This window comes from Macaca mulatta, chromosome 4 (assembly GCF_049350105.2).
Source record: "Macaca mulatta isolate MMU2019108-1 chromosome 4, T2T-MMU8v2.0, whole genome shotgun sequence".
Taxonomy (NCBI): domain Eukaryota; kingdom Metazoa; phylum Chordata; class Mammalia; order Primates; family Cercopithecidae; genus Macaca; species Macaca mulatta.
The window spans coordinates 13,679,001-13,704,129 of record NC_133409.1 but is presented as its reverse complement, the minus strand read 5'-3'; the positions used below and the strand labels follow the sequence as shown (position 1 = coordinate 13,704,129).

The 25,129-nt window shown below is 41.6% G+C and overlaps 1 protein-coding gene across 2 annotated transcripts in view; it reads right to left on the bottom strand.

The window, feature by feature from the left end:
- The window catches only part of FOXO3 (forkhead box O3), a 125,828-nt gene that overhangs the window by 87,594 nt on the left and 13,105 nt on the right, over window positions 1–25,129 (bottom strand). Inside the window, exon 1 of one of the 2 annotated variants that reach the window (XM_077999233.1) lies at window positions 1–25,129. This exon is cut by the window's left edge and continues 60,263 nt beyond it. The exons of the other annotated variant lie outside the window; for it this stretch is intronic. The gene's annotated coding sequence lies outside the window, so the exon portion shown is untranslated. 2 annotated transcript variants of the gene reach the window in all.

Below are 25,129 nucleotides of genomic sequence, written 5' to 3'. Positions count from 1 at the left end.
CAGGGAGGAAGGAGGCAAAGATTAATAAAGCAGAGAGAACCCACAGTGTTGTACATTATTAACTGCATGGGAACTATATCCTTAATGGAAAACACATGCCCCACTAAATCACTGGGAACCTCAAACTCCATGAAAGGAATTTTGTTTTTATTAAGTTTTTTCTTGCTTGCTTTAATCTGAATGTTCGTCAATTCTAGCCCAGAATTTATGGGTTTAAAAGACACTATTTAACAAATATACATAGCTTCAACAGAGGGAGCAGAATCGCTAATTTTAAAACACCACAAGCATGAATTTTAGTACCTTTTAGTACTACAATAGGTGGCATGTGATGAACTCTGTGATACATCTCAAGAGTCAGGCAGACCTAAGTGCTTATTACAAATTAGAGGAAACATGAAATAGCTCTGTTTGTTCCTGAAATAGCTCTCTGGCTACCTCACATGCTGCAGCTGGACACAGCCACATACAGGTCTACAGTATGAGCTACCAAAGCCTGCAGAGGTCGGTATAAAAAAGTTATTGAAACATATTAAAACATGGAGTACCTAACCATAATTTCACAGTTATTATCCATTTGTTAGGTATAAATACCACAAGGCAGCATGGGGATGTTCTGATCCAATTTAAAAAAAGCACAATCATTCTGTTTAATAAGAAAACAATTTCTCTTAAATGAGCATCCTCACAGCTGAAAAGAAAAATGCCTTCCACATTCAGAATCATAAGCAATTTCTTTTTGCTTAAGCCTATTACCCATTCTCAGCCTGGTGTGCTTCTGGATTTAATGGGGACAGAGAAGTTGAAAAGAGTAAATCTCTGGTGACACTGTTTCTGATGGCTCAAGGGGACACTCTTAGGTCTGGCTCTCTTTCTTATCTAGCCATGGAAACAAGTTATACAACCTCTGAGTTGATGTGTCTCTAACATAGCCCAATGGCATCACCCGCATTCTGGCACTTCCCTTTTGGGACAAGTTAAGACACGACTGCATGGCCAAGTTCTGTTATCACTTAGCTGCTGCCATCTCCAGAGTAAATTTTCTCTCCAGTCCTTTGGGATCTTCTCTGCTTATTGTGATTCAGGATATCATCCACACTTCAGACTCTAAAGAGTTAGAAAAGACCCTGTTTTATTTAGTCCAACAGTTTATTTCCCAAAGTATGTTCTGCTGATAACTGTTTTCTGTTAAAAAAACAAAAAAACAAAAAGCATCCCTTTGAGCTGCAACTGTTTGGGATATGCTGCATTAAACAATATAAAACAGGTTTCTTTACTGTAGGATTTCTCATGGGCTTCAATCTGCTAGTACGCATCCTGAAGTTCCTAACGGGTGACAGTGTATATTAAGTATTTTCCAGATTCTTTTCTTAAACCACAGATCACTTTTTAAACAAAGTGTGTAATTAGGCTAGTGTTCTGGATTCTCCCAAATTGCCTGTAACTTTGTCTATGGACAGGTACACATTTATTTACCTTCCGCTTTCCTCTAAAGATTGCTTCTTAGTGACCCATCTCCGATTTCCATTTCCTGCTTAAACTTTCTCATTCTTTTTTTTTTTTTTTTGAGACGGAGTCTCGCTCTGTCGCCCAGGCTGGAGTGCTGTGGCCGGATCTCAGCTCACTGCAAGCTCCGCCTCCTGGGTTTACGCCATTCTCCTGCCTCAGCCTCCCGAGTAGCTGGGACTACAGGCGCCCGCCACCTCGCCCGGCTAGTTTTTTGTATTTTTTAGTAGAGACGGGGTTTCACCGTGTTAGCCAGGATGGTCTCGATCTCCTGACCTTGTGATCCGCCCGTCTCGGCCTCCCAAAGTGCTGGGATTACAGGCTTCAGCCACCGCTCCCGGCTAACTTTCTCATTCTCTTGGCAAACAAGTGTTTTCCTTCCCTACTTAAAAAAACATATTGAGGAAATGTTCATTCACCAACCCATAACTTTTCAAGTAATCTGGACATTTTCCCCTCTATACCTCTAAGTCCACATTCTTACTTCTACTTTGATTTTTTTTTTTTTTTCGTTTAGGGCATTAACCAGGAGTCCATGGATGGCACTTAGTGGGTTCATAAGCCCCTGAAATCATATGCAAATCACATGCAAAATGTCCTAGGTAACCACATTTTTCTAGAAAACAGGTAACACACATTTCCTCAAAGAGGTCCATTATTTCTCAAAAACCACTGGGAAACAATAATAAAAATAGTAGTATAAAAATGTTTTCATTGCTAAGGGGTAATAGGATGGGGAAGAGAAAGGTAGAAAATAAAGCATTTGATCTACATGGTAAAATAATGCACACTGACAGGTTATAAGATTTGGGGGCATTCTTTAAAGTAAAGAAACATTTTAGGAAGAAAAAAGTAAGAATGGAAAGTTTAAACAAAACAGACAAGAGGGAAGCAGTGTTTGGGCAGTCTGACAAAATGAAGGGGACCAGGGCTGCCACCATTAAAATATTTCTTACTGAATCTCAAAATGTCCTATACTTGGCCCATTAATGTAAAAATCCATTTCTGGCAGAATTATCAAACTCATCACTAACAAGGTAAAATGGCAGCTTGGCATTTGAATACCATCGGGCCCCTCATAACCATGTGCCAACAGAGAGGTCACTAATTTCATGTTGTGTGCAAAAAAAAAACAAACCCCTTAGACAGTAGTGACTTAAAATGGGAGAGGAGACTTTATCCTAAAGTCTTAGGAATGGGAAATGTAGGAAGGCAGATTTTATATGGTTTTTGCTTTCTTTGATCCTTTCTTTTCAAGAGTAAAAATCTATCTTTAGGATTTGTATTAACAAATCACCTTCCTTCCAGAAACATACACTTCTATGAGAGAGAACATAAAATAATAAAAGTTACAGAAACTACAAAAACTTATGTAAATGGTCTCAATTAAAGGGCAAAGGGGTCCGTCCCCTGTACCCAGTACCTTTGCTGAGTTATTAAAAAACGAAAACTTTGTTGTATTTCTTACAAAACAATGAGTATGCTTGGGAAATGAATTCAATATAATAAGCCCCAAACTTTTTCTATGTATCATTAAATTTAGCTTAAGCTGAAGAATGCAGAGGTCACAGTTACAATAAAAAGTTTTTTCTTTCTACCTCCCCCTTCAGAAGTACTTCCCAGTATTTCCAAAAATTCAATTTGCATTACACATCACTACCTAAAAACACAATTATGCTCATACCTCTCAAAAGCTCAACAGAAATAAGAACGTTTTAGGCCTCAACAACCTGTGGCTTGATGAGGTTTTGCAAAATCCAGCTGCTTGGTGGAGGGGGAGCAGAAAGAGCAGAAGTCACACCTGGGAGGGAAAAATCTATCCCTGAATACAACATCAATATTAGGAGGATAAACTGAAATCTGAGCCTAGTGTTGTTTGGGGAACCACCATTATAATACTTCGGATTATAAGCATCTCCACCAAAATCACACATTGTCCCTGACACGTAGGTACCAACGTGCTGAAAAGGTTGCATAAGCACCTAAAGGAAGGGAGAGCTGCCTACAAAACTTTGCTTAGATGTAGCCCATTCTTATCTCACAGCATAGGGACTGGCAAGAGTCATGTTTGGAAAGAGCTGGAGCTCTGCCACATTCAACAAGGCCTGATTTGGGGATGAGTGGACATGCCAGTGCCTGGCCATCCTCCCCTACACCTACTGGGTCACTTAAGACACACCAGACCCACAGGGCCATGGGGCACCAGGGGTCCGGAAAGACCAGGGCCACTGCCTGCAAGGCAGACCTTGGATTTGCCACCTATATTTTTAGAGTTCAAAAAGCGGCAAAACAAAACAACATGCCCCAAGCAAGCCCAAAAGAAGCATCAGCAGGAGGCCAAAAGCGGGAGGGAGAGGTGGCTGAGGCAGGAAGGAGGGAAGAAAAGGCTGTACACCTCTGACCTTAGAAAAACCCTGGGGACTCCCCTCCTGCTGCCTTGGTCCATGGGGCTACATCATACCTTTATTTTACTAATAAGAAACCAAAACTACTATGGTAACTTCACAGTTTCGTTTTCTTTATTAGACTTCCAAACCTTAGGAGTATGAAATAAGCCTTTTATTCTATAACTCTCCCTAGAAGAGGAAGGAGAAGAACAGGGGCTCTCCTTTTTTTTCTCTAAAGTTATTCACCCATTTTCCTCTTTTTGCAAACAAACTTCAGTTAAAACTTAAGTCAAATTTAAACATCTCGAGCTGCCCTTTTCCTTCTATTTAAAATTAATTCCACAACTTTTAGGGCAGGGAAAAACAAGAAACAGGGAAAAAGATTATCAGCACACAGCTGTTTGCCATCTTCTCCTCACTGCTTTGGTAGTTTTAAGAAACCTCAAAGTTTACACAAACACAAAGCCAAAAGATGCCCAAAAGAAATACACAGCAAAGGCTGATCATGGTGGCTCACACCTGTAATTCCAGGACTTTGAGAGGCCGAGGCAGGTGGATCACCTGAGGTCAGGCGTTCAAGACCAACCCAGCCAAGATGGTGAAACCCCGTCTCTACCAAAAAAAGTACAAAAATTAGCTGGGTGTGGTGGCACATGCCCGTAATCCCAGCTACTTGAGAGGCTGAGGCAGGAGAATCACTTGAACCCAGGAGATGGAGGTTGCAGTGAGCCAAGATTGCACCACTACACTCCAGACTGGGTGACAGGGTGAGACTCCGTCTCAAAAAAAAAAAAAAAAAAGAACTGAAAAAGAAAAAGAGAAAAGAAAAATACACAGCAAAGGGGCCAGGTGTGGTGGCTTACACCTGTAATCCCAGCACTTTGGGAGGCTGAGGCAGGAGGATCATTTGAGGCCAGGAGTTAGAGACCAGCCTGGCCAACATGGTGAAACCCCATCTCTACTACAAATATAAAAATGAGCTGGGTGTGGTGGCAGGTGCCTGTAATCCCAGCTACTCGGGAGGCTGAAGCAGGAGAATCACTTGACCCAGGAGGCAGAGGTTACAGTGAGCTTAGGTCGTGCCACTCCACTCCAGCCTGGGAGAAAGAGCGAGACTCCATCTCAAAAAAAAAAAAAAAAAAGAAAAAAGAAAAAGAAAAGAAAAAGAAATACACAGCAAAGGAAAAAATTAGTATTTACTTTTCTTTCTCCCACTAATTATTTAGCTTTACTAAAGCCCAATTAACCTGATACAACCTTTCCTCACTCTTTCAAGCTCATCTATTTAAAAAACAGTATGACCTAAAATATCTGCACACCCTATTTCACAATCTTTTGATAAACTAGGAAATAAAAGAACATCTTGTTACTATAACGTGTAATCCTCCCTTCTAAGAAAAAACACTTGTACCAAGTCCAGCTAACATGATCCATTAAGAACAACTAGTTCTTTCTTACAGGCTAACACTGACTAGACGTGGAGGACTTGAACTTTCAAAATAAACACTCAACAATATTCCCAACATCTAGATGTTCAGACTGCTCACTAAATTATGCATTCCTAAGCATGCATCCATCTCTCTGTGGACACACTGGGAAAATGCCTCTCTAAATTATAACGGGATTGAGATAAAGACTGGAGAGCAATGAGTGCACTAAGAATCATCCTCCTCGCCTTAAGCACTCAATGACTACCCGCACCAACCATTCTCAGCGCCCTCCCAACCAATGGCTTCTCCGAGACTCTGAAACCTGCAACCCGAAGCCACAGCTGTGGCCGACAAATGCCAGAAGCAAAATTCATGACACTTTATTTCAGTATTTGCACAGAAGCTTGGACAGGTGTGAGGAAGCATGGTACAATGATCTGAGGAACACCCAGACTCTTCCCACACACATACACTCAAGCTTCCACCATACCTCCATTACAGAAAACCACCGGAACCCCTACTTAGAAAATAATTTCAAGTGAATGTAAAATGCATTCTTGCTTATGACTAACAAGGACTGTGAGGCTCCTGAAAGCCAAGAACTTCTATTGCTCAAACCATGGGGCTACGAGGAAGGCAGACGAGATGGAAAGGCTCCTAAGTGATGACGAATAAAGGAGTAACTGAAGAATTGTGAACACAAAGGGCATAGCTTACAATACTGTAAAAACTGGCGTAAATGGACTATCTGGCCTTAAGTGACACAAAAAATCTCAATCACAGCCTTTTCTAACCCCTTTTTTTCAGTTCAAATCAACTTTATGAGGTGTAACTTACATACCAAAAACTGCACTCATTTTAAGCATATGCTTACATGAATTTGGGCAAATATATTTATACCAGTGTAAGCACCACCACAATTAAGATATAAAACATTTCATATTTCCCCGAAAAGTTCCCTTCTGCCATTTTGCAGTCAACCTCCTCCAATCCCCATCACCCCCGGCAATCGCTGATCTGCTTCCTGTTGCCATAAGTTAGTTTTGCCTTTTCTAGAATTCCACAGAAATGGAATCAAACAATAGGTACTCTTCTGTTCAGGCATTTTTCTCTCAGAATGTTTCTGACATTCATCCATGCTATGTATCTGTGGTGTGTTCCTGCTTACCGTAGAGCAGTATTCCCTTTGTGTTGACATATCACTATTTTTTCACTAAAAAGAGGGTAGTGCTTAGCTTTAAAACACATACATAAAACTTTCTAAGGATACCGTAGTATTTTTCTCTCAAAGTAGTCAGAACTTACAAGTAACTGTGCATAAAGTACAATCCCAAAATCTCCGCTTCAGAAACACCAAGTTTTGTTTTGTGTCACCTCCCTATACAATAACTGGTTCAATCAAACGGAAAGAAAAACGGTAACTTGAGATATTTTGTTTACAGCCAGCTCAAGATGTTATTTCAAGCTGCTGAAGAACTACGAGGAAACTGTATCCAAGCAAATTTTCACATGCTGCTTCCCAAATGCCTGACCGAAAAGTGAACTTGATTTAGGACTTCAGTTTAATTTGGGTACTGACCATTCTGCTTTTTTCTGATTATTTAGAATTTTAGAATTCATGCTGACTCCCAGTTACCCCACCATCAGAAGTATGTGATGGGATTTCCCTTGAGGTGGGGCTGCCCTGAGAAGTTCTGTCTGGAAAAGAAAATACATAGACCATTTAAATTTTGTGTAACCTAGCTGCCCAAATGATGCATGACTACTCGTGTTTCCAAGGGAATACAACTTGGGAAACTCTGTTCTAGCAGATAAGAAGTATAAACCTAGTAGTTTCAGGATGGCTGCCTGTCTACAACAGGCCTGGTTATTCTCATTGTCAATGGACCATGCTTATCCCAATGTGGGTTACAAAAATGAAAACAGTTTCTAAAAGGTCACCCAATGAGTCCCAGCTACACCTGGGATGTGAAATGAGAGGCCGTAACACTCCTGAGCCCCCATCTCCCTACCCATGCTTCAAACAGATCTTTACAAGTCACAAGGGCAGGCAGCAACATCTTCTAAAGGATGAGGCCTACCTACATGAGAAGGATGTTGCCTGTCTACTCTGCCTCATCAACTAGTTTGGCACTCTGAGCCCACCACCAAGTGCTGGGCCTTAGTTTCGTCTGCTGTCAAGGGAGGCAGCTGAGCTAGGATGAGCTCTAAGGTTATCTCCAATCTGAAAGCTGTCATATGAGGCTCAAAAAAGAGCCACAATCCCAATACTAAAATGAGAAAAGTTGCATATTTTTAAAACCATATTTGCAAGCAAGGCATCCAAAATTCCGACAAGAACATCAGTCTCAATTCTTCATTCCTAATTCTTGGCCATTGTAAATTCTAAATAAGTACTTTTCTTTTGTCTATCCATTACTTCTTTTTTTTTTTCCTCTAATTTGAGTACAGGTTGAGTACCCCTCATCCAATTTACTTGGAAGTGTTTCAGATTTCAGACTTCTTCAGATTTTGGAATATTTGCATACACATAATAAAATATCTTACGGATAGGACCCAAGTTTAAACAGGAAATTCACTTATGTTTCATATGCACCTCATACACATAGCCTGAAGATAATTTTATTTAGTATTTTAAATAATTTTGTGCACAGAACAAAGTATTGACTGCAACCCCTCCCGTAAGACTGGATGTGAAATTTCCCACTTGTGGTGTCATGTCAACGCTCAAAAAGTGTCAGATTTTGGAGCATTCTGGATTTCAAATTTTCAAATTAGGGATGCTCGATCTGTATTATTTCCCAAAAAAAGGTGGGTGCTAGGTGTGGTGGCTCACGCTTGTAGTCCCAACTACTCAGGAGGCTGAGGTGGGAGGATCCTTTGAGCCCAGGAGTTCCAGGCTGCAGTGAGCATGCCACTCACTCCAGTCTGCATGACAGAGTAAACCTGTCTCAAAAAAAAAAGATTTAAATTAAATCCTGTTAATCAGTTCCAGTTTTCACATTTAACTTTATACAGCTATATGCCTGTGTTTGTCTGCATACTTATGTTTAAGGTTTTTTATTAAGACATTGCACTGAACATGATATCCTTTAAGAATAACTCTCTTAATACCCATAACATGACAGAGGCTCAAAAAGTTTCTGGAAAAAAATAGTACCTGCTCTTGCAACAGTTCATCCCGGCAGCATGCTTTCGTTTTGATTATTCATGAAATTGCAGATTCACTGTTAAGCTTGACTAACATTCAGTAGGAAACAGTTGTGTGTGTTTTTTTTTTTCTTGAGACGGAGTCTCGCTCTGTCACCCAGGCTGGAGTGCAGTGGCACGATCCAGGCTCACTGCAAGCTCCGCCTCCTGGGTTTACTTACACCATTCTCCTGCCTCAGCCTCCCGAGTAGCTGGGACCACAGCTGCCTGCCACCACAACTAATTTTTTTTGTATTTTTAGTAGAGACAGGGTTTCACCGTGTTAGCGAGGATGGTCCCAATCTCCTGAGTTTGTGATCCACCCACCTCGGCCTCCCAAAGTGGTGGGATTACAGGTGTGAGCCACCGCGCCCGGCAACAGTTGTGTGTTTTTAACGTACTTGCAATTGGAAGGCTCTATCTTAGAATGAGCAAAAGGCAACACGGTATAATCCAAAAGTCCCCTAAATTTCCCATAAGGATCTGAAGAAGGCACTGCTTTCTTCAGAGACATCAGTCACAAACTCACATAAACAGCCAGTCAGCCCTGCCTAACTCCTCCTCCTGCTCTTAACGGCAACTATAGCTAAGGTTCCACCCCTGGGCTAGGCTGCAGGGGAGTGGGCCTGCAAGTCTGCACTGGAAACCTGGAAAAGGCTGCCTGGCGGGGAATAATGCATGCACTCTAAGAACAAAAGCCTGCCTTAAATGAAGAACTTTCCAAGACAGGAATGGCAGGGCTGAGAGAATGCTGGCAGGAGTGTTTGTGCAAGCACACGGTCCTTCTTAGTACTGAATGTCCCCAGCACTTGGAGAGGAAGTAAACAAAGATCTGGGTTGTGCTTGTGTCTGTGTAGCCCACGGCAGCCAAGGCCTGGCCCGGTCAAGACTCCCAGCTCCGGGGCAGGGGGTGCTTATGTCACAGAGCTCCAAAATGTGGGCTGCGTGTGCCCAGGAAAAAGTATAAAGGCCAGTTTAAATACAGCCTATATTTCTCTTTACCACTTAGATTTTTTCTTTATTTTCAAAAACAATAATTTTCTGAAGTTAAGTAAAACTGGAACATGGAAAACAACTACTTGCGAAACAGTCCACAGGACTCCATGGCAGCCTCCATTCTCCTCCTTAAAACGGATTTGGATCAAACTTCTCCATCACACTGGACCAAACACACTCTATTTTGTCTTAGGAAACCCTGAGGTACATGAATTTTTAAATGCTATACTGCAGAACCCATGTGTACCTAATAAATACTGAAGAACTAAGGTAATTACCTTCCATCAAAAAGTGTAAGTATTCCTTCAAGCCTTTCCATATTCCAGTTGCCCCAGAACAAACCACGTGGAGTTTTGTGGGTTTTTGTCTAGTTGCAGAAAATAATCCCAGCACAGCAGAAAGCATGCTACAGCTCTAGCATCCTGCTGAGGCTTGGAGTGAGAGGGCAAGGCCCAGTCAAGCTGTATTTTCTGTTTCTCCAGCCTACTATATTCTAGGAGGCCCAGCCCACTGTTTCCCAGCCAGCAAGCGCTGCAGCTTGACTCATCACAAAAACAATTTAGTGTGTCTTGATATTTTAACTTTCTTCTTAGCCTCTGCCTTTTGGGGAGTGAGAAGGAATCTAGGGGATATAAAGTAGAAGCAGTAGACCAGAGGAAGAAGGGAAGACCATGGTCTGTGTCTCTGCACACGTATCTCACTTTAAATAACAAATGCATTCTTTATAATTTTATAACTATACTTGAATTTCTGAAATAGTATAACATTAAGTTTTAAAATGTAAAAGCTCATTAAACAAATGTAATTGTACAACTGCCTCCATTTACCTTTTTTATAAGTCTTGATTTTTCATATAGTTTAACTTAAAAAAAAACAAAACACAACATCCAGAGTCAATGGTCCATGCAAATCAATCAGAAAACTAGCAAAAGGAACAAGCCCAAATGCAGAGAAAAACACAAATTGAATTTTTCAATATAATGAATAGTTCAAAATAATCTAATTAAAAAACAACACATACTTTACATACCTTTCTTGAACTTATAAAGATGATAAAACACATTCGTAAATGAGATCATAAGCAATGCAACTGTTAGCGGATTATCACAGAACTTAGAGCTTTTAACTTAAAAGTTGCCTTTTAAATTATGTTCATTTTTAGATGGAAGCTTACACTTCGGAAGCATGTTCCTTTTGCCTGACTGCAAACAGTGGGTATTAGGAAGGACAGCTACACAGACAAGAAGCTAGAGGAGGAGGGAGGATGGGGGAGCCCTTCTCTAGTGCATGTCCCAGTTTGGAAACATGGGTCTGAGTCATCTCAAAGCGAAAGAATCCTTAAGCTTTCTATAAAAATATTTATGTGTGTCCTATGGCTGACTTAACACAACACAGGTGGGCAAAGGAAAAGTTCCAGGTTCCAGAACCAAATGTACCATCAGGGAAGTCAACTAAGTACAGATAACCTCTGTGAGAAAAATTAAACATTTCGTCAAGGGTTTCTGATGACAATGCAAAAGCAGGAGAGTACACTGTACTTTAAACAATGCCTTGTCTGTTTGCAGGAACACAGACTGGTCTAAAACGGAGGGGAGAAAAAACAAGGCCAACACTGAGCCAGGGCTCTCACTTCAAAAGCAAGCTGTAGAACAAGTGCGTGTATGGGGGGGAGGGATGTGTGTGTGCACACACACATATATATACTTTTGTATGAATTTGCATATGTGCCACAGGTGGGCACACAAAACTTCCACTGGCTGCCTGACACCTATTCCCATCAATCCCCCTATCTCATTCATGCTTCTCAACAAAACCTTCTTACTCCCTTTAGCAATCTGGGACCAGTTCTTCCCCAGAGAGCAGCAGGATCCCTTCATCTGTCTGTCACCTAGAGGCTTGCCCCAGCCCTGAGCTCTTGTTGTGAGCAACAGAGACCCTGGTAGAGGTGAGAAAACTAGGAAATGGAGTGAGCAGACCTGGTTTATACTCACTCTGCCACTCAGAAGCTGGGTGAGCTTGGTCAACTTGGTCCACCAAATACCTACTGAACCAGCCATGGGCCAGACCCAGCTGTTAGCCCCAGTTTCTTCAGAAATTAAAAACAAATAGGCTGGGCACGGTGGCTCACACCTCTAATCCCAGCACTTTGGGAGGCCAAGGTGAGAGGACTGCTTGAGCCCAGGAGTTCAAGACCAGCCTAGGCAACACAGCAAGACCTGATCTCTACTTAAAAAAAAAAAAAATTTTTCCTTCAGGTTTATTGTGAGAATGGTGCTCAATAAATGTTAATGTAATTTCCTCACCGACTCCCATCCCCTGATGCCCTGCTTCATGAAAACCAGAGTCTTGTCTCATGCCCAGAATCACACTAGAGGGTCGAGTACACCAATGCACTGCTGTTGGGGACCAACTACATACCAGCCCCCTGGTATTCCCTCAACCATTCCCTTCTGCTACGTCCCTGCCACTTCTCAGTATTGACAATTTCTTATGCCAGGATTTTTGTCTTCTGCCTGCCTCTTCTGCTTCCTCAGTTTTCCTACCTGTCCAGGGTTTCCTCCCATGGGCTCCTCCAAGAACCTTCCCAAAGAAACTGATCCATACGGCTTCAACTGTAAGTTCTAGTCACTCCTAAGTCTGAAGCCATTCATACTCAGTTTAGCTCATGTTACGTCAAAAAAATATTCACAAGGTCAGGTAGCTGGGCACAGATACACCACTGAGGAACGAACACTGAAACTAATGGACTGGCTCATTACCTCAGAGAACCAAATTTCAAGCAGGAGAATGTCGTTTATTAGATCAGTGTTCTCTTTATGATGTCCCGAGAGAAAAAGTTTCTGAATAACAGAAAAAGCCACGCTGCTTCTGTTTTTATTTAAAGGCAGTTATAAGTTTGGAAGCTAATCTTATGTCTCTTTTTGCTCCAGCTGCTATGAAACTCAAGAGTGAAATGTGTGACCTAATTCTAGTACCTGTCAAGTACTATATTGTCCTTCACCCTCAGGCTTTCTCTCTTAATACTGCGCATATTTTTGTAAGCTGTCATTCTAAGGAGGAACATAAACAAGTTTGGAATTAACATCTTTGGGGAAAAGTGATCTTTGCTTTTCCAGAGGCTTGAGGCCTTCCAGGAATGGCAGGTCTGTGTCTATTTCAGAGGCAGTGAAAAAGTAGGAAGCCTGCTGAGAAAGTGGGATAGGAATGTGGTGGAAGCTGACCTTAGGCATGTGTCCCTCATCTCTCTTCCATGTACTCTTGAAGGAGACATAAGGGCAGGAGCCAGAGTGACAGCCACTGGGGCAGCACGCCCACCACTCTACAGACGCCTATAAGCACAGAGAGATTTTGGATGCTACTGAGCCCAGTGTGTTTTAAGTGGTTTAGAGTTTCATTTAGCTAAAATCTAGAGGGTTACAGACTAATGGAATAATAATAACGATACCTTTTCCTAAGGCACCCTAAGTAGCCTCTGAAGCACTCTAATGGAAGGTAAAAGGCATCTCTACGTCGAAGGAAAGCATGGGGCACACCTTGCAGACTCCCAACTGTCTCAGGATCAAGAGCCCAGCCTTGTTATGCTGAAGTGCTGAGGAAGAGGGCAGAGAGCCTTCCAGGATAGTGAAGGAGCCATGGCCTCCCTGCCAACTTGGGCTCCAATCTCAAGAGTGCACAGCTGGTCCCCATGCCCTGATCCACTTAGAGATCTTTGAGGCCTGGATTTTGGTGCTTTCAGCAAAATCTAAGCTCCAAGTGGGAAACCTCTGCTCCCCAGGAGCTGGGAAAATAAGATGGCAAAGATTCTTCATGGCTGGAAGATTTTGAAGATAGCAATTCTTGGTGGCAAAGCAAGTGCCAAAGCCATAGATCAGGAACTCAACTTCTCATTTCAAAAGGGGCCAGCTCTACCACCTTGCAGGCTACCATGTTTCAACCGCATCACTATGAAATAAGATAAGATTCTCGTCTTTTACCCTCTCATTACAGTACTCCTGAGGCTGCTCAGAGCTCCTTAGGAAAGGCTATCATTATTGTTATTCTATTAGTCTACAACCACCTAGATTTTAGCCAAAATGAAAAATCTAAACCATTTTAAATACACATTGGACTCAGTATCATCCAAAATTGGCTCTACATCCTAGTAAATGCAAGTTTCCAGATGGCAAGATTCTAGGTGAAATCATCAAAATACTACATAAGTGCCACACATTATTACGTGCCTTCCACTCGTTAATTCACCCAACACTTTGCATGTTAGGGATGAGCCAAAGTTATCTCCTTTACAAAAAGCAGATTCAGTATCCTTTCATGGTTACACAAACAAAAGCAAAGCCAACGCGAAAAGATGGACAACTCCCACCTCCCTGAACCCTGCAATCTATCATGCAGGGTCTGTTTTTTATCACTTTTCCTTGAGGGTTGCAAAACTTCTGCAAGGAATTCTTTGATTACAGTAATACTTTTATCAACAAAAGAAAATGAACTCCAACGATACCCTGTCTTGTCAGAAATTTCATTATCAAAGGTGAAAATAATGAATGATGGCAGAGATACATGCCAGGATGCACAGTTCAGCAATACTTCCCTTCTTTCTAGGCAAGGTGGATTAGTACCATCTCCCAAGAAATAGCGCAACTTTCTGTTTGCATATCCCTACCACCACTATACTGCAGACTCATCAGAAGCAATACTCACTTGTATGTCCATCTTTATTCCATGCATTACTGTGCCGGTGGAATGAAAGTAAACGGATGAATAACCATGGCTGTGACCTATGAAGTACGCCCCCATATGATCAAGTCACACGAGCCCTGGACATGTATACTTTTCCCAGTTTAGGCCTGGACCAGCACAGGCTGCAGAAGCCAGCACCACTGCCACCAACCCACACTGCTGAAGGACCAGAACTTCTAACCATCTGGGTGACCAACAAAACTCTGCCTACAAGAATTATACTCAGAAAACATGCTGTATTTTTATTTACCTTTAAAGCACACACAGATTGCTTCACCACAGCACTGAAACCTTATTTGCCACAAACTTTTCAATAATCGGCACTGAGACTGAAATCTCCGTAATATTAAAAGTGACTAGAAGTGGCATTTTGGCTATCAGTGCCAAAGCCAAACAAATTCCTTATTCCAGAGACTGCCAAACTTCTCCAGTGCCTGAAGAAGAGCTTAGCATTATCCATCGGACTTTAACAGTTACAGAAAGCTGCTCTGGGGGCTTAATTCCCAATAAGAGATATCCAAGTGCACCAAATATTATTTAATGTATGGGTTGCCCAGCATTAAGACTGGTGAAACTGCAAATTTCTCTTGCAGCCAACTGCTGCCCAGTAAAGCCACCGATCCAGCTTATGTGCCCAACTCCTCTGGCACAGAGTAAACTAATTCTTGGAAACATTACATGCAATATACTTCTTTCGCAAAGTCACAACCATCGAAGTAACAACCACTCAGAAAACTCAGGCCCCATCACTCTGGATAATAGGGCTACCACCAGGCAGTCCTTCTTCAAGGTCCAGAGGTTTATCAGGTAGCACTTTGGCTGCCTGAAGTCTCCCATAGCTACCTTTTCACCGAATGCCCCCACACCAGCCACAGTGAAATAAAAAGCCTAGTTCCTCCATAGAAAATAAAGTAGTGAGGTCTGAAGCGAGGACTGTCCAGGCACATCACAGATGCTCATGAGACAGCTGTGGATCTTCCTCAGTAAGAATGGTGGTGACCACAGAGTCAGTTCATAGGTTAGAGTGCCCTCACTGGGTGGTTTCAAGTCACCTCCTTTACATCTTTGACCCTTAATATCCTCATCCAGAAAATAAGGGGTAGGTCAGATGACATCCAAGGCACTGAGTTTCAGGACTCAGGAGTTCCATCATCAATCTGGCATTAATTTGCATCTCAGGTGAGTCCTTCCCCTAGAAAATCCCTCAGGAAGCAGTCCAGGTGCGATGAATGGGGGAACATTAGGGACACAAAGCAGGGCTGCTGAGAAGGGGGTCTAGGTACTGAGAATCACATGGAAGGCAGTTATACCCAACAAGAATCTGAATAACAGACTCGGCAGGTGGACTGGTGTACCATCCTATTTTTCCTGGGTCAGAGTAGGCTTTCCTATCTTAATATACAGCTACATACTCAAAAACAAGAGAAAAAATACTTGAAGTCTGCCCTAAAAACTGTCTCCTTGGGGAAAAAAAAAATAACCCCACTGTTTAACATCCTTCAAAGCTGTCACCTACTATCTCCATGACAAAAACCTAACAAAGGGATTAAGGTAACCAGAATAAATGCATTATCTGACAAATGGTTCACTTATTTTATTTTAGGAATATCTGTTTACCTGCCAGGAAACACAATTTTTTTTTTTTTTTAAAGTCCAGCAACTGTTTAAAATGTTATTGGTCTGGACTGAGAAAAGGGATGTTACCGTGTTCTTACAACTGGATATAAAGATTCCCAGGTGACTCCACAGATGAAAATCTGCCTCTGGGTACAACACAGGGCTGGGAACCTTGGGCTTCTTAGTACACGCTAGACTCTTACTTCTATTCAGCCCTAGCCCGCTGGGCCTGCTTCCCACATCTAGCACACAACATGTTTAGGATGATCCCTAGATGTCACCTAAAAGCAGCTGGCAGGCACTTACTTAGATGGCTAGTAAATAAATGGCCTACACCAAGCCGGTGAAGAAAGAGCCAATGTCCTTTTTTCCTATGAGGGTTAGGAGTGCAGGAAAAATACGTTGTCCCTACATGACAGTTAAAACCTGTTTATATAATATTCCAAAAATAGCTGACATTGTTTGTAGGGCTTTTTTTCTTGGAGAGTATGCAGCCTATATTTTTAAACATTAAGAAAGCTTTATCTTTACCATTTATCTCAGAAAAAAAATGGAGACACTTTTTATTTTTCATGCAGATGAGAAATACCAGACAACCAAGTTTTTTTAAACAAAGTCTTGGCAGCGAGCCACAGATCATTTTTCATGAAAGGGCGATAATGGGGGAAAGATGGCATGGCAGTTTCCTATTTCTTTCTTCTCTTTCCTTTGCCCATCAAACACTGACGACTTCGGGAGATTTAGTTCACAGACAGAATGCCTCTCTCACCTTGACAAAGAAGAAATGATTCATAATGCTGAACTCTTTAGAAGGCACTATCAAAACACAAACTTTTTTTTTTTTTTTAACTATTCCAAAACCACAAAATAACTTTGCTTTCCTCTTTTTCCTTCCAGTATAGGAAGAACTGCAGTGGTTCACTTGCCTCCCTAAAGTGTCTCAGTGGTCCCATGACACTGAAAGCAAATCTGCTTGCATTTTAAATTATAAAGCATGCTCATTAATGATACTGCTTAATCAGCAGTACATATGTGTTGCTTGATAATGTTCTTTGAAGAAATTTCATAATGGCTTAACACTGCTAAACCCAGCCATCACCCGTAATATTTCATCACAATCACACAACTACAACCCTCCAGCCTCTGCCAAGGTATTTTGACTGGGCCACCTTCCATGCTCCTCAATCCCCATTTGCCAATCCAGTTACCACCCCCGTCCTCTACAATTTGGCCTCCTCCTACTGCTTCCATCTTTCAACATCTGCCTGCTGCAGTCACCTTCTTAAACCACCATATACAATGTCCTGGGCCTAATTTAAACTGTGAAGCAGATCCAAAGAAAAGAATGAAAACTAGACCCAAATGACCTACTGGCTTCCATGCATGATGTGGCTGTTCAACAGAAGATGATATACAATTAGTCTGCTTCAACTTCCACAGAAAGGGTAGGGGGAGGGAGAGAAAGCAATGACTACAGGAAAGTTTAAATGCAGTTTAGAGTAAATTCATCTGTGTGTGTCATTTCTGAATCTGCAGAAGATGAGCTGGGTCACCCTTCCTGGAATATCACTTACATCTGCTCTAGAGCCTGGAGAAAAAACACAGTTTGAAGTGTCCCATCCCTAAGGATAATCACACTTCACAAAAGTACAAGTCTGAAAAGCCTTTTGTGTTCAATGTGAATGCTTGTCTACAACCTAACACTCAAGTTTGTTCTTTCTATGGGTTCTGAAACAATGACAGCTAGGTAGAACACATCTGTGTCAATTCTAATGGATCACCTAAACTCCCTTCCTTTCTCTTCTTTTAAACCAAAATGGGAAATATGATAGAAAAGAACAACCCAGTGAGGTCTCAGGCAGTATTATAAAATCAAGATCTCTAAAGCCTTGATAAATGGACTTTGGCGTTTCCTTGGTCAAAGTAGAGACATATTGATACAGGAGACCCGTTTCTATCACTTACCAACTATGTGGCCTCAGCCAAGTCACTTAGCCATTTTGCACCTCAGTTTCCTCATGAGTAAAGAGGAAAAACTAAGGCTGGGCGCGGTGGCTCACGCCTGTAATCCCAGCACTTTGGGAGGCCGAGGCGGGTGGGTCATGAGGTCAGGAGTTTGAAATGTGTAAACAGAAGCCTGGTCAACATACTGAAACCCCGTCTCTACTAATTAGCCAAGCATGGTGGTGGGCGTCTGTAATCCCAACTACTAGGGAGCCTGAGGCAGGTGAATTGCTTGAACCCCGGAGGCAGAGGTTGTGGTAAGCCAAGATTGCCCCACTGCACTCCAGTCTGGGCAACAGAGCAAGACTCCATCTCAGAAAAAAAAAAAAAAAAAAAAAGAAGAGCTAATATGCATAAAGCTCATCAGTGTCTGGCACACTGCTAATAAATGTTCAATTAACAGTAGCTTTTAGTTATAGCCATGAAAATAATAGATAAATCTAAGGTTATGACTGTACACATCATACCCATTCACACCAACACAGAAGGAAGATTTAGTCCTTTTTGCCCCTTTTGGGCAGGGAGGAATTAAAAGTTTTCCAACTTCAACTACCACTCCGCAATTCAGCAGCACATAGAAGTCAGGACACCGACCGTCTCTAAACCAAAGGCCTCCTCTATAGCCTCAAGGAAATGTTCAAAGAGGGGTCAAGCAGGTGATGTCCCTCATTATCGCCATGTCTGAGACACAGAAGCCAAGGACTGGGGATTCCTTTGGGTTGAGAGACAAGCCTTCTGGACTGCTACCGGGCAGGCTTTACTCCTGGACTGCTACCGGATGTTTTACTCCTCTATAGAAGTGATCCTGATGCCAGATCCTTTCAAGATACCCTCTCTCCTTGCCCCCAGAACATGCAAGCAGAGGCCCATGCTTTGGGGAAACCAAAATGGATGAGCAACTGCCGTGTGTTGACACATTTCACTTGTTTGAGTGGTGACGGCTCAGGAAGAGTTCCTACTGTCCCCAGCACTTCCAGCGCCCACCAGCTGTATCTGACTTCCAACGCATACAAGTCCCTGGCACTCTCCTGGAGTCCAATTTGGAATGCTGCTCACAGTTAACAGCACAGTATTTTGGACTTTCCTCCAAACTCTGACCCCAGACAGAAGTCCCTCAATGCAACTTTCCCTTCCAAGTGGACCTTCTGATGTTGTTCCAACACCGAACCTGTCTTCTTGACCCTTCCCAGGAATCTTGGTGAATCTGAGGAAAGTGACTGGCCTGCCCTACCCACTCCCCCAAGAAGAAAACCCAGATGACTGCACGTCGGAGGCTTAGCACTCAAGCCATATCATCTTGGATATGGCTTCATGTAGGAAAAGGAATGCCACTAACAGCAGAATGAATAGTAATCCAAAGTCATCCCAGTGGAGTTTGTTTTGTTTTAGTGTTTACGAATCTCAGGCAACATTCTGAAGCAGCTGGTAAAAGGTCCTGACATGAACATCCAGAACTGGCCAACCCACTGTGTTTTGCACTGTTTACATTCCTAAAGCCACCAGCTAGGTTTGATATAGCTAGCTGATCATGAGGCCCTGCTTAACGCACTACAGAGTCCAGTGACACTGACAAGCAGCAATACTTGTTTGCATCTGTACCTCGCTCCACCTGTGGTGGGAGAGGTCCCGTGCCTTTTAGGATCCTGAGCCAAGGTGAATGTCCCGCCTTACCTCTGACTTTGTCACGAGAGCCGTGTCACTCTCCCCTTCACTGCACTGAGCCTCTCACACTGATAACACCCAGCACATTTTTATCTTATCTTTCTCTCACATGTCCCATGTCTGTCTGGGGATGAGTCAGTACAACTACTCCGCTGTCTGATGGTGGTTTTAAAACTAGGAATGTCCTCAAAAGACCAAAACAAACAAGAGAAAAAGATCACACACACACAAAAAAAACCATGAATCCAACCTAAACACAAGTTCCGTGAACACAATATATGCCCTAAGGTGAACATGTGGTTCCCTGAATGGATCCTTTATTGTTGTGATCCTGAAAGGTGAGTATTCTTGCCTTGTACAAAAGGCTACAGAGCAACACAGATCTGTGGGAAGTCCAGCATACTCAAGGGGCTAGAGCTTTGTTATAGTTCAACAGATACCACCATATTTTCCCCCTTCTTGCCATGATTCTGAAGCCAAGATGCCTTAGATGTTAGATTTTTTATTCCCGTCACTAGAATAATTCCAGAGACTTAGCAAATGACTTAAAAAGAGTGGTTCTGAAACCTCAGCTTGCAGTAGAATCGCCTGGAGGGCTTGTTAAAGAGTTTCTGATTTAGTCTGTGTGGGGTAAGCCTGAGAATCTGCATTCCCAGAAAGTTCCTATGTGATATTGACACTGCTGGGCTAGGGACCACTTGGAGAACCATTACCTTCAAACATCAGGATATGGTGGAACCTTCTGGTATATTAGATTAGGTTGCACAAAAGAGGAATAGTAAGTTGATATGTCTCAGTTTTCAAGTCTTATGCAATGACTTAAAACAGCACCATCTCTTCTTAAAAATTCCTGAAAACTTCAAAATAAGTTAACTAGGGTCCAGTAGAGACTAGAAAAATGAGTAGGAGTTGGAAACGAAAGACATCACATGCACTTATATTAAAGAAGAGGAGACCCCAGTTAAACACAGTTTGTTAAGTGATAATAATGCTCTTGCCCTTAGAAGCCAACCTTACTCTTTAATCGCAACTTTATAGCACTCCTTGTCATGTGGAGCTTCCTATGGAGAAGAGGGCTGAAATGTGTCTAAAAGTCAATACTAAAATAGCTGATAACTTCCACAGCCAAAATCTAATTTCTCTAAGATAGAAGCATTCAATCCTGGCTATACATTATCACCACGTGAGAAGCTTGAAAAACACAGATGCCCAGGTCCTATACCTAGAGATTCAGACCTAACTGCCTTACGATGGTACCTAGGCACTGGTGGTTTTGAAAGCTCTTCAGGTGATTCTAAAATGCAGCCAGGGTGAAAAACCACTGATGTAGGAGTAAGGTGACCGGTGGATGGGAAAAAGAAGGGGAATAAGCCCTCTTTAGACAATGTGTAGTAGATATAAAAGGAAAAGACAAGAATGGGACAGCAGCCAGGAGTGACCCGGATAAGTGAAACCGAGGTTACTCTGTTAGATTCTGCGAGGCTAATCTAGAGATCAACCCAATGTTGGCTGTCTCAGGTTCAAAAATCAGAAATGGCTAGATGATCAAGGAAGTACCTTCGTGTGCCAAAGACTTGATACCAGTCCAAAGAACATGCCAGGAAACCCTCTTAACAAGGTATACTATTATTACTATTTTTTTTTAAGAAGAGATACTAAGAACTTGGGGCAAAGAACTTTTAATTTTTCAGAAATCATTTAAAGGTTCAACTTTGAAATCATATATCAAAAAAACAATAAAATTTCTCCCTCAGCAAAATTAACTGTTCTTTAAACAGGGAAGGAAGAGGGAAGAGATTAAAGAAGTAACTCTCAGAGCACTCAATAGCTGAAATCATCCTCCCAGTAACCACACTGACAAATGGGTTTTCAAAGCTGTAAAATCATGTGATGCAAATGATAAAACTAAGTTATTTTCTTCTCTTCCTCCTTGACCAGCACAGACACATGAGGTAACAGCTGAAAGAAATTTTTTAGAAAGCTTTATGATCCTGTTTAAGGCAGAACAATGAACACAAAAGAAACTAGCTAGAAGAACTCAGTCAATGGAAAGAGCAGGGACTCTCCGGGCAGGCAACAAAGATGTCAGCTGAAAATCATCTCTGCTCACATCAACAGGGCAAACACTGGGCGCCCAGAGATAAAAATCCAGATGTATTTCCACTGCATTAGAAGCTAAACAGACTCATTCTTTTAAATTTTTTTTTTGGCTGATGAGAAAACTTAGATGTGCATAAAGCTGCATCTTAAAAACAAGAATTGTAGTTTCTGATTGAAACATTCATCTGGTACACAATTTATTTTAAAGCTGACTTAGAAGACACAGTTTTCACTAGCAGCGCCAGTTGCCTTTCCTAATTTAACACATGGCACCTTGCTTATTGAGCACCAGTTGCTGATAAATTAACTGAAAGCATTCACTGATTTTATGAGATTATTGGAATAAACTTCTCAATAAGCCTCTTCCCAAGGAACACCTACTAAATGATGTCCACAGTTAAATGCTGAACTTGACCTTAACAAATGACATGAAGGATAAGTATGATAAAACCTAAAATATGGCCCAAATCTCTTAGTGTTTCAGTCTAAAATAAGGATCTTTCTTGGAAGGGGAGAAGACTAAATAGGACTGATTTAGATAATTCAGTTCAGCAGAGGACATGCGTGTATTTAAAAAGAAGGCCGTAAACTTATCCTTATTGGACAGGCTTGGAGAGAGAAGGGCTGATCGAGGCCACTAATTTGAAGAAACGCTATACTAGTTCACCTAGGAAATTATCTATCATGAGCTTAAGACTCCATGTGTTCTGAAGCAAACATGCTCACAACAGTATCAGCTCGAAGATTACTTTAAAATAATCAGGTCTATGACATTTTCATAAGTCAATTCCAGGCTTCTCAGGGTTACATAAATGATGCACCTCATCTAAGTGATATTATTTTAAAGAAATTTGAAAGAATGTTTGGGTTCAGAGCTTCAATTTTTACTTAAAATTATCTTGCCCAAAATGTTATTAGTCTGCAGGCCTCAATCTGCATGACAGGTATATTCATACACGACACATTAATACTGTTAATGGAACTATACTGAAAGTGAATAAAGATTTGTTCCTTTTCATCCTACCAACTGAAGTTTTCTACTGCAAAAACAAAGACAACAAAAACCCGTACCCAATTCGGACTCAGACGCAAAAGTATGAAGGAAGAGATTAACAAGTCCTTGGTTTGGAAATAAACGTCGGCGGGAAGCCCTAGAACAGCTATGTGTAAGGTAAAAACTCTGGAAGACCCATCGCAACGCTTTTAAATTAGTTTTTTGTTTTTTTTCCCAGTGATTTATCAACAGGAAAAGTTCGAATGAAGAGATCTAGGGAAAGTGTTTTACTCTATGAAACCATCACAAAGAAAATTAATCTACATCGAGGTTTTTTTTTTTTTTTTTTTTTAAGGTATTAAGTAAAATAAAATAGGAAGAAAATGGAGGAAGGTGAGCAGGAGGATTTAAACATCACTCAGCCCAAGCTTAATATGAAATATGGAACCAAAGCAATTATGCAGATAATTTATGATGAAAGAAATATCATTTTTAAAAATCAATGATTAGGACACTTCAGGAAAAGAGTAGTTTTGTGGTTGGAATTACCTGAATTAATGACTTAACTATCCACTTGATCTTTTTAACGTAGCAAAAAGAAAGAACCAGTTTTCAAGGAGACAAGCTCAATTGTATATAATTTTATGCCCTCCTTACACTTCAGGCTTGTACCCAGAGTTGCCCCTTTAAAAGTCCACAGTGGCACTGCCACCTTCTATTGCAGCTGCCTCTAGCCGCACACTCCCCTGCATGCTGTTATACTCGGTTATCAGGTAGCACCACCATTCCGCCTGCTCGCGTTTATCACAGAGTTTCAGTCTATCCTCTGGACATTATCCAGACACCACTACTTACCTCTCTTTACTATGAAACTGAGAGTTCTGTAATTTTTTTCCAACATACACAAAATAATATGGGATAATCAGCATTCTGTTAGCTACATTTTATCTTACAGCACTGCCTTCCTGTAGCCAATTAAAACCACCATTTTAGGTCTTCTTCATACATATTCTTACCTTGAAGACAACAGCAGTAGGTTCTTCAGTAGAGATAAACACTAACCTGGCCAGCAACTCGCATTATGCAACATTTTACGTTTCTGTCTTGGCAGCCTGCCTTTAAACCTGTCAGTAACTGCACTGCAAAGAGATGACCACCTCACAAAATATTTTTAATATCTTTCATTATGATTTCTGATTTGGCACCAAAACTGCCAATAACTCCTTGTAAATGTGTTTTTTTCCTGAGATCTGCTTTTCTTGATGTTGCTGCCTGCATTCATCCACCTGTTTGAAGCCTATAAAAGCACAGATATCCTACTGTACCAACACAGAAATTTCTGCGATAAGGTCCCATCCCAAAAGATTTCTACTGACCATGCATCACTCTACTGTTCTAAATAATACACTGTGCATCTGACCCATAGTAAACCATGGTCACACCTGGCAGTGACCAAAGAGAAATGGAGAATCACCAAACCAACAGGTTTCTAACAGAATTCTCAAGCCATTCCTACTCTCCCATTAAAGACTCAGTCAGGTACGTGCTAATTCTTAAAAGTTACTTAGCTCATGCAAAAATCAATGGAAGGAGCCTAAATCACAGAGCTTAGTCCACTTCCCACCAGCACACAGAGAGGTGTTGTTACTCAGAGTGAGTACGACTCTGAAGATGAGCATTCAACACGGACTCAGAAGGATTAAGGTGAGGATTCCTGGGGATAGAGGTAAAGAATGTGGCATAGAGTAGAAACTTTTAAAATGGCACCTCTTTATTTATTTTTTATTTTATTTATTTATGAGATGGAGTCTTGTTCTGTCACCCAGACTAGAGTGCAGTGGCACAATCTCAGCTCACTGCAAGCTCCGCCTCTTGGGTTCACGCCATTCTCCTGCCTCAGCCTCCTGAGTAGCTGGGACTACAGGCACCCACCACCACACCATGCCCGGCTAATTTTTTTTGTATTTTTAGTAGAGATGGGGTTTCACTGTGTTAGCCAGGATGGTCTCGATCTCCTGATCTCATGATCTGCCCGCCTTGGCCTCCCAAAGTGCTGGGATTACAGGCATGAGCCACCACGCGTGGCCAACAGCTCTTTAATTTCTTGCTGGACCCCACCCAAAGTCCCACCCACACTCCAGGAGACAGGAAAGTATACTAGAAAAGGCAAATGCTCCCAAGTCAGAGAGCCCTGGGTTTGGATCCCAAGTAAGTTACTTTCACCTCTCTGAACCATTTCCTTGTCTTTAAACTGGGGTTTACATTTAAATGCCTATCTTATAGGATCAATATTAAATGTAAAAAACTTAGTTGAGTAACGGGCACATAATAAGGGCTCAATAAATCACAGCTACTATTACTGTCATTGTTATTATAAATAGGCCAGAAATGTCTTGTGTAGACTCCTCTTTTTATTGCAAAAACCAAACTGTATCTCTAATATAACCCTGACACCCCTCCCCAAAAATACTATTTTAAAACATGAGAATAATCTGATACAATTCTGATTC